Below are 16,276 nucleotides of genomic sequence, written 5' to 3'. Positions count from 1 at the left end.
CCTGGCTTGGCAGTTCGGGCTGGACTGTTCCCATGAGTAACAGGGTCAAGACTGATTTGCATATGGCTGGGTCCATACTGGGGTGGCATGGTGAACAAAAAAACGATGGATTAAATCCAGATCTGTGAATGGGGTGAGTGTCTGACAATGTTCATCATTCCTTCCATCACTTGTTGTTTTTGCTTTGTCGCCCTAAGTGGGAAGGGTATACCCAGACGTGGGTCCCGTGCTTCCCATGCCACTGGATTCAAGCTAGCCTGGCTGATGAGGGGTGATACCCCGAAAGCGGTCCCAGGATGCTTGTTTCCGGTCCAGTGAGGACCTGGCTTGGCAGTTCGGGCTGGACTGTTCCCATGAGTAACAGGGTCAAGACTGATTTGCATATGGCTGGGTCCAAACTGGGGTGGCATGGTGAGCAAAAAAACAATGGATTAAACCCAGATCTGTGACTGGGGGTGAGTGTCTGACAATGTTCAGCATTCCGTCCATCACTTGTTGTTTTTGCTTTGTCGCCCTAAGTGGGAAGGGTATACCCAATAACAGGGTCAAGACTGACTTGCATATGGCTGGGTCCAAACTGGGGTGGCATGGTGAGCAAAAAAACGATGGATTAAACCCAGATCTGTGACTGGGGGTGAGTGTCTGAAAATGTTCAGCATTCCGTCCATCACTTGTTGTTTTTGCTTTGTCGCCCTAAGTGGGAAGGGTATACCCAGACGTGGGTCCTGTGCTTCCCATGCCACTGGATTCAAGCTAGCCTGGCTGATGAGGGGTGGAACCCCGAAAACGGTCCCAGGATGCTTGTTTCCAGTCCAGTGAGGACCTGGCTTGGCAGTTTGGGCTTGACTGTTCCCATGAGTAACAGGGTCAAGACTGATTTGCATATGGCTGGGTCCAAACTGGGGTGGCATGGTGAGCAAAAATACGATGGATTAAACCCAGATCTGTGACTGGGGATGAGTGTCTGACAATGTTCAGCATTCCGTCCATCACTTGTTGTTTTTGCTTTGTCGCCCTAAGTGGGAAGAGTAAACCCAGACGTGGGTCCCGTGCTTCTCATGCCACTGGATTCAAGCTAGCCTGGCTGATGAGGGTGGAACCCCGAAACCGGTCCCAGGATGCTTGTTTCCGGTCCAGTGAGGACCTGGCTTGGCAGTTCGGGCTGGACTGTTCCCATGAGTAACAGGGTCAAGACTGATTTGCATATGGCTGGGTCCAAACTGGGGTGGCATGGTGAGCAAAAAAACGATGGATTAAACCCAGATCTGTGACTGGGGGTGAGTGTCTGACAATGTTCAGCATTCCGTCCATCACTTGTTGTTTTTGCTTTGTCGCCCTAAGTGGGAAGGGTATACCCAGACGTGGGTCCCTTGCTTCCCATGCCACTGGAGTCAAGCTAGCCTGGCTGATGAGGGGTGATACCCCGAAACCGGTCCCAGGATGCTTTTTTCCAGTCCAGTGAGGACCTGGCGTGGCAGTTCGGACTGGACTGTTCCCATGAGGAACCGGGTCAAGACTGATTTGCATATGGCTGGGTCCAAACTGGGGTGGCATGGTGAACAAAAAAATGATGGATTAAACCCAGATCTGTGATTGGGGTGAGTGTCTGACAAAGTTCAGCATTCCGTCCATCACTTGTTGTTTTTGCTTTGTTGCCCTAAGTGGGAAGGGTATACCCAGACGTAGGTCCTGTGCTTCCCATGCCACTGGATTTAAGCTAGCCTGGCTGATGAGGGGTGCAACCCCGAAACCGGTCCCAGGATGCTTGTTTCCAGTCCAGTGAGGACCTGGCTTGGCAGTTTGGGCTGGACTGTTCCCATGAGTAACAGGGTCAAATCTGATTTGCATATGGCTGGGTCCAAACTGGGGTGGCATGGTGAGCAAAAAAACGATGGATTAAACCCAGATCTGTGACTGGGGGTGAGTGTCTGACAATGTTCAGCATTCCGTCCATTACTTGTTGTTTTTGCTTTGTCGCCCTAAGTGGGAAGAGTATACCCAGACGTGGGTCCTGTGCTTCTCATGCCACTGGATTCAAGCTATCCTGGCTGATGAGGGTGGAACCCCGAAACCGGTCCCAGGGTGCTTGTTTCCGGTCCAGTGAGGACCTGGCTTGGCAGTTCGGGCTGGACTGTTCCCATGAGTAACAGGGTCAAGACTGATTTGCATATGGCTGGGTCCAAACTGGGGTGGCATGGTGAGCAAAAAAACGATGGATTAAACCCAGATCTGTGACTGGGGGTGAGTGTCTGACAATGTTCAGCATTCCGTCCATCACTTGTTGTTTCAACTTTTCCATCATTCTCATACTTTATAGTTGTTTTTATGCCTTATCACTTTCTCAGCTCAAATAAGTCTTTAAGAACAATAGTCGTGCTCTCCTATTGCAGAAAATGCTTGTATTTGATTGTATATTAAAGTCAATGAAAACAGCGTTTAAAGAATGCGGGGAGTGTTTTAAACATCATTGCGGCTGCTTAAGCATACAAGCGAGCAAATGAAATTTATGTTGAAAATTAATGGCTAACGAGCTAGGAAATGCTTCAGAACAGTTGAAAATATGCTGTTATCAAATGTTCCACCATTTCTATACTTTGTGGTAGTTTATATGGTTTATCACTTTCTCAGCTTTAATAAGCATTTTAGGGCGATATACGTGCTCCCCCTAAGGCAGAAAATGCTAACATTTGAATCTGGATAGAAGTCAATGAAAACAGCTTTGAAATGCAGCGGGGAGTGGTTTAAACTTCATTTGGCCTGCTTAAGAATAAAAGCGAGCAAGTGATATTTGTCTCGGAAATTTATGGTTAATAAGCTAGGAAATGCTTTAGAACAGTGGAACATGTGCTGTTATCAACTTTTCCATCATTCTCAGTCCTCATAGTTGTTTTTATGCATTATTACTTTCTCAGCTCAAATTAGACCTTAAGAGCAATAGTCGTGCTCTCCTATTGCAGAAAATGCCTGAATTTGAATCTGGGCTGAAGTCAATGAAAAGAGTGATTTAAAGGAAGCGGGGAGTGTTTTAAACACCATATGGCGTACTTTAGCATACAACCGAGCATGAGCTAGGAAATGCTTCAGAACAGTAGAAAATGTGCTGCTATGCAATGTTCCACCATTCCTATACTTTGTGATAGTTTACATGCTTTACCACGTTCTAAGCTTAAATAAGCCTTTTAGAGCGATATACTTGCACCCCTAAAGCAGATAATGCTCTTAATTGAATCTGGATTAAAGTCAATGAAAACAGCTTTTATATGCTGCGGGGAGTGTTTTAAACATCATTTGGCCTGCTTTAGGCTGGGTGGGATTTGCATATGGCTGGGTCCAAACTGGGGTGGCATGGTGAGCAAAAAAACATGGATTAAACCCAGATCTGTGACTGGGGGTGTGTGTCTGACAATGTTCAGCATTCCGTCCATCACTTGTTGTTTTTGCTTTGTCGCCCTAAGTGGGAAGGGTATACCCAGACGTGGGTCCTGTGCTTCCCATGCCACTGGATTCAAGCTAGCCTGCCTGATGAGGGGTGGAACCCTGAAACCGGTCCCAGGATGCTTGTTTCCGGTCCAATGACGACCTGGCTTGGCAGTTCGGGCTGGACTGTTCCCATGAGTAACAGGGTCAAGACTGATTTGTATATGGCTGGGTCCCAACTGGGGTGGCATGGTGAGCAAAAAAACGATGGATTAAACCCAGATCTGTGACTGGGGGTGAGTGTCTGACAATGTTCAGCATTCCTTCCATCACTTGTTGTTTTTGCTTTGTCGCCCTAAGTGGGAAGGGTATACCCAGACGTGGGTCCCGTGCTTCCCATGCCACTGGATTCAAGCTAGCCTGGCTGATGAGGGGTGATACCCCGAAACCGGTCCCAGGATGCTTGTTTCCGGTCCAGTGAGGACCTGGCTTGGCAGTTCGGGCTGGACTGTTCCCATGAGGAACAGGGTCAAGACTGATTTGCATATGTCTGGGTCCAAACTGGGGTGGCATGATGACAAAAAAATGATGGATTAAACCCAGATCTGTGACTGGGGGTGAGCGTCTGACAATGTTCAGCATTCCGTCCATCACTTGTTGTTTTTGCTTTGTCGCCCTAAGTGGGAAGGGTATACCCAGATGTGGGTCCTGTGCTTCCCATGCCACTGGATTCAAGCTAGCCTGGCTGATGAGGGGTGGAACCCCGAAACCGGTCCCAGGATGCTTGTTTCCGGTCCAGTGAGGACCTGGCTTGGCAGTTCGGGCTGGACTGTTCCCATGAGTTACAGGGTCAAGACTGATTTGCATATGGCTGGGTCCAAACTGGGGTGGCATGGTGAGCAAAAAAACGATGGATTAAACCCAGATCTGTGACTGGGGGTGAGTGTCTGACAATGTTCAGCATTCCGTCCATCACTTGTTGTTTTTGCTTTGTCGCCCTAAGTGAGAAGGGTATACCCAGATGTGGGTCCTGTGCTTCCCATGCCACTGAATTCAAGCTAGCCTGGCTGATGAGGGGTGGAACCCTGAAACCGGTCCCAGGATGCTTGTTTCCGGTCCAATGAGGACCTGGCTTGGCAGTTCGGGCTGGACTGTTCCCATGAGGAACAGGGTCAAGACTGATTTGCATATGGCTGGGTCCCAACTCGGGTGGCATGGTGAGCAAAAAAACGATGGATTAAACCCAGATCTGTGACTGTGGGTGAGTGTCTGACAATGTTCAGCATTCCTTCCATCACTTGTTGTTTTTGCTTTGTCTCCCTAAGTGGGAAGGGTATACCCAGACGTGGGTCCTGTGCTTCCCATGCCACTGGATTCAAGCTAGCCTGGCTGATGAGGGGTGATACCCCGAAACCGGTACCAGGATGCTTGTTTCCGGTCCAGTGAGGACCTGGCTTGGCAGTTCGGGCTGGACTGTTCCTATGAGGAACAGGGTCAAGACTGATTTGCATATGGCTGGGTCCAAACTGGGGTGGCATGATGACAAAAAAATGATGGATTAAACCCAGATCTGTGACTGGGGGTGAGTGTCTGACAATGTTCAGCATTCCGTCCATCACTTGTTGTTTTTGCTTTGTCGCCCTAAGTGGGAAGGGTATACCCAGATGTGGGTCCTGTGCTTCCCATGCCACTGGATTCAAGCTAGCCTGGCTGATGAGGGGTGGAACCCCGAAACCGGTCCCAGGATGCTTGTTTCCGGTCCAGTGAGGACCTGGCTTGGCAGTTCGGGCTGGACTGTTCTCATGAGGAACAGGGTCAAGACTGATTTGCATATGGCTGGGTCCAAACTGGGGTGGCATGGTGAGCAAAAAAACGATGGATTAAACCCAGATCTGTGACTGGGGGTGAGTGTCTGACAATGTTCAGCATTCCGTCCATCACTTGTTGTTTTTGCTTTGTCGCCCTAAGTGGGAAGGGTATACCCAATAACATGGTCAAGACTGATTTGCATATGGCTGGGTCCAAACTGGGGTGGCATGGTGAGCAAAAAAACGATGGATTAAACCCAGATCTGTGACTGGGGGTGAGTGTCTGAAAATGTTCAGCATTCCGTCCATCACTTGTTGTTTTTGCTTTGTCGCCCTAAGTGGGAAGGGTATACCCAGATGTGGGTCCCATGCTTCCCATGCCACTGGATTCAAGCTAGCCTGGCTGATGAGGGGTGGAACCCTGAAACCGGTCCCAGGATGCTTGTTTCCGGTCCAATGAGGACCTGGCTTGGCAGTTCGGGCTGGACTGTTCCCATGAGGAACAGGGTCAAGACTGATTTGCATATGGCTGGGTCCAAACTGGGGTGGCATGATGACAAAAAAATGATGGATTAAACCCAGATCTGTGATTGGGGTGAGTGTCTGACAAAGTTCAGCATTCCGTCCATCACTTGTTGTTTTTGCTTTGTCGCCCTAAGTGGGAAGGGTATACCCAGATGTGGGTCCTATGCTTCCCATGCCACTGGATTCAAGCTAGCCTGGCTGATGAGGGTTGGAACCCCGAAACCGGTCCCAGGATGCTTGTTTCCGGTCCAGTGAGGACCTGGCTTGGCAGTTCGGGCTGGACTGTTCCCATGAGGAACAGGGTCAAGACTGATTTGCATATGTCTGGGTCCAAACTGGGGTGGCATGATGACAAAAAAATGATGGATTAAACCCAGATCTGTGACTGGGGGTGAGCGTCTGACAATGTTCAGCATTCCGTCCATCACTTGTTGTTTTTGCTTTGTCGCCCTAAGTGGGAAGGGTATACCCAGATGTGGGTCCTGTGCTTCCCATGCCACTGGATTCAAGCTAGCCTGGCTGATGAGGGGTGGAACCCCGAAACCGGTCCCAGGATGCTTGTTTCCGGTCCAGTGAGGACCTGGCTTGGCAGTTCGGGCTGGACTGTTCCCATGAGTAACAGGGTCAAGACTGATTTGCATATGGCTGGGTCCAAACTGGGGTGGCATGGTGAGCAAAAAAACGATGGATTAAACCCAGATCTGTGACTGGGGGTGAGTGTCTGACAATGTTCAGCATTCCGTCCATCACTTGTTGTTTTTGCTTTGTCGCCCTAAGTGGGAAGGGTATACCCAATAACAGGGTCAAGACTGACTTGCATATGGCTGGGTCCGAACTGGGGTGGCATGGTGAGCAAAAAAACGATGGATTAAACCCAGATCTGTGACTGGGGGTGAGTGTCTGAAAATGTTCAGCATTCCGTCCATCACTTGTTGTTTTTGCTTTGTCGCCCTAAGTGGGAAGGGTATACCCAGACGTGGGTCCTGTGCTTCCCATGCCACTGGATTCAAGCTAGCCTGGCTGATGAGGGGTGGAACCCCGAAAACGGTCCCAGGATGCTTGTTTCCAGTCCAGTGAGGACCTGGCTTGGCAGTTTGGGCTTGATTGTTCCCATGAGTAACAGGGTCAAGACTGATTTGCATATGGCTGGGTCCAAACTGGGGTGGCATGGTGAGCAAAAATACGATGGATTAAACCCAGATCTGTGACTGGGGATGAGTGTCTGACAATGTTCAGCATTCCGTCCATCACTTGTTGTTTTTGCTTTGGCGCCCTAAGTGGGAAGAGTAAACCCAGACGTGGGTCCCGTGCTTCTCATGCCACTGGATTCAAGCTAGCCTGGCTGATGACGGTGGAACCCCGAAACCGGTCCCAGGATGCTTGTTTCCGGTCCAGTGAGGACCTGGCTTGGCAGTTTGGGCTGGACTGTTCCCATGAGTAACAGGGTCAAGACTGATTTGCATATGGCTGGGTCCAAACTGGGGTGGCATGGTGAGCAAAAAAACGATGGATTAAAACCAGATCTGTGACTGGGGGTGAGTGTCTGACAATGTTCAGCATTCCGTCCATCACTTGTTGTTTTTGCTTTGTCGCCCTAAGTGGGAAGGGTATACCCAGACGTGGGTCCCTTGCTTCCCATGCCACTGGAGTCAAGCTAGCCTGGCTGATGAGGGGTGATTCCCCGAAACCGGTCCCAGGATGCTTTTTTCCAGTCCAGTGAGGACCTGACGTGGCAGTTCGGACTGGACTGTTCCCATGAGGAACAGGGTCAAGACTGATTTGCATATGGCTGGGTCCAAACTGGGGTGGCATGGTGAACAAAAAAATGATGGATTAAACCCAGATCTGTGATAGGGGTGAGTGTCTGACAAAGTTCAGCATTCCGTCCATCACTTGTTGTTTTTGCTTTGTCGCCCTAAGTGGGAAGGGTATACCCAGACGTAGGTCCTGTGCTTCCCATGCCACTGGATTTAAGCTAGCCTGGCTGATGAGGGGTGCAACCCCGAAACCGGTCCCAGGATGCTTGTTTCCAGTCCAGTGAGGACCTGGCTTGGCAGTTTGGGCTGGACTGTTCCCATGAGTAACAGGGTCAAATCTGATTTGCATATGGCTGGGTCCAAACTGGGGTGGCATGGTGAGCAAAAAAACGATGGATTAAACCCAGATCTGTGACTGGGGGTGAGTGTCTGACAATGTTCAGCATTCCGTCCATTACTTGTTGTTTTTGCTTTGTCGCCCTAAGTGGGAAGAGTATACCCAGACGTGGGTCCTGTGCTTCTCATGCCACTGGATTCAAGCTATCCTGGCTGATGAGGGTGGAACCCCGAAACCGGTCCCAGGGTGCTTGTTTCCGGTCCAGTGAGGACCTGGCTTGGCAGTTCGGGCTGGACTGTTCCCATGAGTAACAGGGTCAAGACTGATTTGCATATGGCTGGGTCCAAACTGGGGTGGCATGGTGAGCAAAAAAACGATGGATTAAACCCAGATCTGTGACTGGGGGTGAGTGTCTGACAATGTTCAGCATTCCGTCCATCACTTGTTGTTTCAACTTTTCCATCATTCTCATACTTTATAGTTGTTTTTATGCCTTATCACTTTCTCAGCTCAAATAAGTCTTTAAGAACAACAGTCGTGCTCTCCTATTGCAGAAAATGCTTGTATTTGATTGTATATTAAAGTCAATGAAAACAGCGTTTAAAGAATGCGGGGAGTGTTTTAAACATCATTGCGGCTGCTTAAGCATACAAGCGAGCAAATGAAATTTATGTTGAAAATTAATGGTTAACGAGCTAGGAAATGCTTCAGAACAGTTGAAAATATGCTGTTATCAAATGTTCCACCATTTCTATACTTAGTGGTAGTTTATATGGTTTATCACTTTCTCAGCTTTAATAAGCATTTTAGGGCGATATACGTGCTCCCCCTAAGGCAGAAAATGCTAACATTTGAATCTGGATAGAAGTCAATGAAAACAGCTTTGAAATGCAGCGGGGAGTGGTTTAAACATCATTTGGCCTGCTTAAGAATAAAAGCGAGCAAGTGATATTTGTCTCGGAAATTTATGGTTAATAAGCTAGGAAATGCTTTAGAACAGTGGAACATGTGCTGTTATCAACTTTTCCATCATTCTCAGTCCTCATAGTTTTTTTTATGCATTATTACTTTCTCAGCTCAAATTAGACCTTAAGAGCAATAGTCGTGCTCTCCTATTGCAGAAAATGCCTGAATTTGAATCTGGGCTGAAGTCAATGAAAAGAGTGTTTTAAAGGAAGCGGGGAGTGTTTAAAACACCATATGGCGTACTTTAGCATACAACCGAGCATGAGCTAGGAAATGCTTCAGAACAGTAGAAAATGTGCTGCTATGCAATGTTCCACCATTCCTATACTTTGTGATAGTTTACATGCTTTACCACGTTCTAAGCTTAAATAAGCCTTTTAGAGCGATATACTTGCACCCCTAAAGCAGATAATGCTCTTAATTGAATCTGGATTAAAGTCAATGAAAACAGCTTTTATATGCTGCGGGGAGTGTTTTAAACATCATTTGGCCTGCTTTAGGCTGGGTGGGATTTGCATATGGCTGGGTCCAAACTGGGGTGGCATGGTGAGCAAAAAAACATGGATTAAACCCAGATCTGTGACTGGGGGTGTGTGTCTGACAATGTTCAGCATTCCGTCCATCACTTGTTGTTTTTGCTTTGTCGCCCTAAGTGGGAAGGGTATACCCAGACGTGGGTCCCGTGCTTCCCATGCCACTGGATTCAAGCTAGCCTGGCTGATGAGGGGTGATACCCCGAAAGCGGTCCCAGGATGCTTGTTTCCGGTCCAGTGAGGACCTGGCTTGGCAGTTCGGGCTGGACTGTTCCCATGAGTAACAGGGTCAAGACTGATTTGCATATGGCTGGGTCCAAACTGGGGTGGCATGGTGAGCAAAAAAACGATGGATTAAACCCAGATCTGTGACTGGGGGTGAGTGTCTGACAATGTTCAGCATTCCGTCCATCACTTGTTGTTTTTGCTTTGTCGCCCTAAGTGAGAAGGGTATACCCAGACGTGGGTCCTGTGCTTCCCATGCCACTGGATTCAAGCTAGCCTGGCTGATGAGGGGTGGAACCCTGAAACCGGTCCCAGGATGCTTGTTTCCGGTCCAATGAGGACCTGGCTTGGCAGTTCGGGCTGGACTGTTCCCATGAGTAACAGGGTCAAGACTGATTTGCATATGGCTGGGTCCCAACTCGGGTGGCATGGTGAGTAAAAAAACGATGGATTAAACCCAGATCTGTGACTGTGGGTGAGTGTCTGACAATGTTCAGCATTCCTTCCATCACTTGTTGTTTTTGCTTTGTCTCCCTAAGTGGGAAGGGTATACCCAGACGTGGGTCCTGTGCTTCCCATGCCACTGGATTCAAGCTAGCCTGGCTGATGAGGGGTGGAACCCCGAAACCGGTCCCAGGATGCTTGTTTCCGGTCCAGTGAGGACCTGGCTTGGCAGTTCGGGCTGGACTGTTCCCATGAGTAACAGGGTCAAGACTGATTTGCATATGGCTGGGTCCAAACTGGGGTGGCATGGTGAGCAAAAAAACGATGGATTAAACCCAGATCTGTGACTGGGGGTTTGTGTCTGACAATGTTCAGCATTCCGTCCATCACTTGTTGTTTTTGCTTTGTCGCCCTAAGTGGGAAGGGTATACCCAGACGTGGGTCCTGTGCTTCCCATGCCACTGGATTCAAGCTAGCCTGGCTGATGAGGGGTGGAACCCCGAAACCGGTCCCAGGATGCTTGTTTCCGGTCCAGTGAGGACGTGGCTTGGCAGTTCGGGCTGGACTGTTCCCATGAGGAACAGTGTCAAGACTGATTTGCATATGGCTGGGTCCAAAATGGGGTGGCATGTGAACAAAAAAATGATGGATTAAACCCAGATCTGTTACAGGGGGTGAGTGTCTGACAATGTTCAGCATTCCGTCCATCACTTGTTGTTTTTGCTTTGTCGCCCTAAGTGGGAAGGGTATACCCAGACGTGGGTCCAGTGCTTCCCATGCCACTGGATTCAAGCTAGCCTGGCTGATGATGGGTGGAATCCCAAAACCGGTCCCAGGGTGCTTGTTTCCGGTCCAGTGAGGACCTGGCTTGGCAGTTCGGGCTGGACTGTTCCCATGAGTAACAGGGTCAAGACTGATTTGTATATGGCTGGGTCCCAACTGGGGTGGCATGGTGAGCAAAAAAACGATGGATTAAACCCAGATCTGTGACTGGGGGTGAGCGTCTGACAATGTTCAGCATTCCGTCCATCACTTGTTGTTTTTGCTTTGTCGCCCTAAGTGGGAAGGGTATACCCAGATTTGGGTCCTGTGCTTCCCATGCCACTGGATTCAAGCTAGCCTGGCTGATGAGGGGTGGAACCCCGAAACCGGTCCCAGGATGCTTGTTTCCGGTCCAGTGAGGACCTGGCTTGGCAGTTCGGGCTGGACTGTTCCCATGAGTTACAGGGTCAAGACTGTTTTGCATATGGCTGGGTCCAAACTAGGGTGGCATGGTGAGCAAAAAAACGATGGATTAAACCCAGATCTGTGACTGGGGGTGAGTGTCTGACAATGTTCAGCATTCCGTCCATCACTTGTTGTTTTTGCTTTGTCGCCCTAAGTGAGAAGGGTATACCCAGACGTGGGTCCTGTGCTTCCCATGCCACTGGATTCAAGCTAGCCTGGCTGATGAGGGGTGCAACCCTGAAACCGGTCCCAGGATGCTTGTTTCCGGTCCAATGAGGACCTGGCTTGGCAGTTCGGGCTGGACTGTTCCCATGAGTAACAGGGTCAAGACTGATTTGCATATGGCTGGGTCCCAACTCGGGTGGCATGGTGAGCAAAAAAACGATGGATTAAACCCAGATCTGTGACTGTGGTTGAGTGTCTGACAATGTTCAGCATTCCTTCCATCACTTGTTGTTTTTGCTTTGTCTCCCTAAGTGGGAAGGGTATACCCAGACGTGGGTCCTGTGCTTCCCATGCCACTGGATTCAAGCTAGCCTTGCTGATGAGGGGTGATTCCCCGAAACCGGTACCAGGATGCTTGTTACTGTCCAGTGAGGACCTGGCTTGGCAGTTCGGGCTGGACTGTTCCCATGAGGAACAGGGTCAAGACTGATTTGCATATGGCTGGGTCCAAACTGGGGTGGCATGATGACAAAAAAATGATGGATTAAACCCAGATCTGTGACTGGGGGTGAGTGTCTGACAATGTTCAGCATTCCGTCCATCACTTGTTGTTTTTGCTTTGTCGCCCTAAGTGGGAAGGGTATACCCAGATGTGGGTCCTGTGCTTCCCATGCCACTGGATTCAAGCTAGCCTCGCTGATGAGGGGTGGAACCCCGAAACCGGTCCCAGGATGCTTGTTTCCGGTCCAGTGAGGATCTGGCTTGGCAGTTCGGGCTGGACTGTTCCCATGAGTAACAGGGTCAAGACTGATTTGCATATGGCTGGGTCCAAACTGGGGTGGCATGGTGAGCAAAAAAACGATGGATTAAACCCAGATCTGTGACTGGGGGTTTGTGTCTGACAATGTTCAGCATTCCGTCCATCACTTGTTGTTTTTGCTTTGTCGCCCTAAGTGGGAAGGGTATACCCAGACGTGGGTCCTGTGCTTCCCATGCCACTGGATTCAAGCTAGCCTGGTTGATGAGGGGTGGAATCCCAAAACCGGTCCCAGGATGCTTGTTTCCGGTCCAGTGAGGACGTGGCTTGGCAGTTCGGGCTGGACTGTTCCCATGAGGAACAGTGTCAAGACTGATTTGCATATGGCTGGGTCCAAAATGGGGTGGCATGGTGACAAAAAAATGATGGATTAAACCCAGATCTGTTACAGGGGGTGAGTGTCTGACAATGTTCAGCATTCCGTCCATCACTTGTTGTTTTTGCTTTGTCGCCCTAAGTGGGAAGGGTATACCCAGACGTGGGTCCAGTGCTTCCCATGCCACTGGATTCAAGCTAGCCTGGCTGATGATGGGTGGAATCCCAAAACCGGTCCCAGGGTGCTTGTTTCCGGTCCAGTGAGGACCTGGCTTGGCAGTTCGGGCTGGACTGTTCCCATGAGTAACAGGGTCAAGACTGATTTGCATATGGCTGGGTCCAAACTGGGGTGGCATGGTGAACAAAAAAACGATGGATTAAATCCAGATCTGTGACTGGGGTGAGTGTCTGACAATGTTCATCATTCCTTCCATCACTTGTTGTTTTTGCTTTGTCGCCCTAAGTGGGAAGGGTATACCCAGACGTGGGTCCCGTGCTTCCCATGCCACTGGATTCAAGCTAGCCTGGCTGATGAGGGGTGATACCCCGAAAGCGGTCCCAGGATGCTTGTTTCCGGTCCAGTGAGGACCTGGCTTGGCAGTTCGGGCTGGACTGTTCCCATGAGTAACAGGGTCAAGACTGATTTGCATATGGCTGGGTCCAAACTGGGGTGGCATGGTGAGCAAAAAAACGATGGATTAAACCCAGATCTGTGACTGGGGGTGAGTGTCTGACAATGTTCAGCATTCCGTCCATCACTTGTTGTTTTTGCTTTGTCGCCCTAAGTGGGAAGGGTATACCCAATAACAGGGTCAAGACTGACTTGCATATGGCTGGGTCCAAACTGGGGTGGCATGGTGAGCAAAAAAACGATGGATTAAACCCAGATCTGTGACTGGGGGTGAGTGTCTGAAAATGTTCAGCATTCCGTCCATCACTTGTTGTTTTTGCTTTGTCGCCCTAAGTGGGAAGGGTATACCCAGACGTGGGCCTGTGCTTCCCATGCCACTGGATTCAAGCTAGCCTGGCTGATGAGGGGTGGAACCCCGAAAACGGTCCCAGGATGCTTGTTTCCAGTCCAGTGAGGACCTGGCTTGGCAGTTTGGGCTTGACTGTTCCCATGAGTAACAGGGTCAAGACTGATTTGCATATGGCTGGGTCCAAACTGGGGTGGCATGGTGAGCAAAAATACGATGGATTAAACCCAGATCTGTGACTGGGGGTGAGTGTCTGACAATGTTCAGCATTCCGTCCATTACTTGTTGTTTTTGCTTTGTCGCCCTAAGTGGGAAGAGTATACCCAGACGTGGGTCCTGTGCTTCTCATGCCACTGGATTCAAGCTATCCTGGCTGATGAGGGTGGAACCCCGAAACCGGTCCCAGGGTGCTTGTTTCTGGTCCAGTGAGGACCTGGCTTGGCAGTTCGGGCTGGACTGTTCCCATGAGTAACAGGGTCAAGACTGATTTGCATATGGCTGGGTCCAAACTGGGGTGGCATGGTGAGCAAAAAAACGATGGATTAAACCCAGATCTGTGACTGGGGGTGAGTGTCTGACAATGTTCAGCTTTCCGTCCATCACTTGTTGTTTCAACTTTTCCATCATTCTCATACTTTATAGTTGTTTTTATGCCTTATCACTTTCTCAGCTCAAATAAGTCTTTAAGAACAATAGTCGTGCTCTCCTATTGCAGAAAATGCTTGTATTTGATTGTATATTAAAGTCAATGAAAACAGCGTTTAAAGAATGCGGGGAGTGTTTTAAACATCATTGCGGCTGCTTAAGCATACAAGCAAGCAAATGAAATTTATGTTGAAAATTAATGGCTAACGAGCTAGGAAATGCTTCAGAACAGTTGAAAATATGCTGTTATCAAATGTTCCACCATTTCTATACTTTGTGGTAGTTTATATGGTTTATCACTTTCTCAGCTTTAATAAGCATTTTAGGGCGATATACGTGCTTCCCCTAAGGCAGAAAATGCTAACATTTGAATCTGGATAGAAGTCAATGAAAACAGCTTTGAAATGCAGCGGGGAGTGGTTTAAACATCATTTGGCCTGCTTAAGAATAAAAGCGAGCAAGTGATATTTGTCTCGGAAATTTATGGTTAATAAGCTAGGAAATGCTTTAGAACAGTGGAACATGTGCTGTTATCAACTTTTCCATCATTCTCAGTCCTCATAGTTGTTTTTATGCATTATTACTTTCTCAGCTCAAATTAGACCTTAAGAGCAATAGTCGTGCTCTCCTATTGCAGAAAATGCCTGAATTTGAATCTGGGCTGATGTCAATGAAAAGAGTGTTTTAAAGGAAGCGGGGAGTGTTTTAAACACCATATGGCGTACTTTAGCATACAACCGAGCATGAGCTAGGAAATGCTTCAGAACAGTAGAAAATGTGCTGCTATGCAATGTTCCACCATTCCTATACTTTGTGATAGTTTACATGCTTTACCACGTTCTAAGCTTAAATAAGCCTTTTAGAGCGATATACTTGCACCCCTAAAGCAGATAATGCTCTTAATTGAATCTGGATTAAAGTCAATGAAAACAGCTTTTATATGCTGCGGGGAGTGTTTTAAACATCATTTGGCCTGCTTTAGGCTGGGTGGGATTTGCATATGGCTGGGTCCAAACTGGGGTGGCATGGTGAGCAAAAAAACATGGATTAAACCCAGATCTGTGACTGGGGGTGTGTGTCTGACAATGTTCAGCATTCCGTCCATCACTTGTTGTTTTTGCTTTGTCGCCCTAAGTGGGAAGGGTATACCCAGACGTGGGTCCTGTGCTTCCCATGCCACTGGATTCAAGCTAGCATGGATGATGAGGGGTGGAACCCTGAAACCGGTCCCAGGATGCTTGTTTCCGGTCCAATGACGACCTGGCTTGGCAGTTCGGGCTGGACTGTTCCCATGAGTAACAGGGTCAAGACTGATTTGTATATGGCTGGGTCCCAACTGGGGTGGCATGGTGAGCAAAAAAACGATGGATTAAACCCAGATCTGTGACTGGGGGTGAGCGTCTGACAATGTTCAGCATTCCGTCCATCACTTGTTGTTTTTGCTTTGTCGCCCTAAGTGGGAAGGGTATACCCAGATTTGGGTCCTGTGCTTCCCATGCCACTGGATTCAAGCTAGCCTGGCTGATGAGGGGTGGAACCCCGAAACCGGTCCCAGGATGCTTGTTTCCGGTCCAGTGAGGACCTGGCTTGGCAGTTCGGGCTGGACTGTTCCCATGAGTTACAGGGTCAAGACTGTTTTGCATATGGCTGGGTCCAAACTGGGGTGGCATGGTGAGCAAAAAAACGATGGATTAAACCCAGATCTGTGACTGGGGGTGAGTGTCTGACAATGTTCAGCATTCCGTCCATCACTTGTTGTTTTTGCTTTGTCGCCCTAAGTGAGAAGGGTATACCCAGACGTGGGTCCTGTGCTTCCCATGCCACTGGATTCAAGCTAGCCTGGCTGATGAGGGGTGGAACCCTGAAACCGGTCCCAGGATGCTTGTTTCCGGTCCAATGAGGACCTGGCTTGGCAGTTCGGGCTGGACTGTTCCCATGAGTAACAGGGTCAAGACTGATTTGCATATGGCTGGGTCCCAACTCGGGTGGCATGGTGAGCAAAAAAACGATGGATTAAACCCAGATCTGTGACTGTGGGTGAGTGTCTGACAATGTTCAGCATTCCTTCCATCACTTGTTGTTTTTGCTTTGTCTCCCTAAGTGGGAAGGGTATACCCA

Source organism: Pleurodeles waltl, unplaced genomic scaffold, assembly GCF_031143425.1.
Source record: "Pleurodeles waltl isolate 20211129_DDA unplaced genomic scaffold, aPleWal1.hap1.20221129 scaffold_140, whole genome shotgun sequence".
NCBI lineage: Eukaryota > Metazoa > Chordata > Amphibia > Caudata > Salamandridae > Pleurodeles > Pleurodeles waltl.
The sequence above is the reverse complement of the archived record's forward strand: the minus strand, read 5'-3'. Positions refer to the sequence as shown.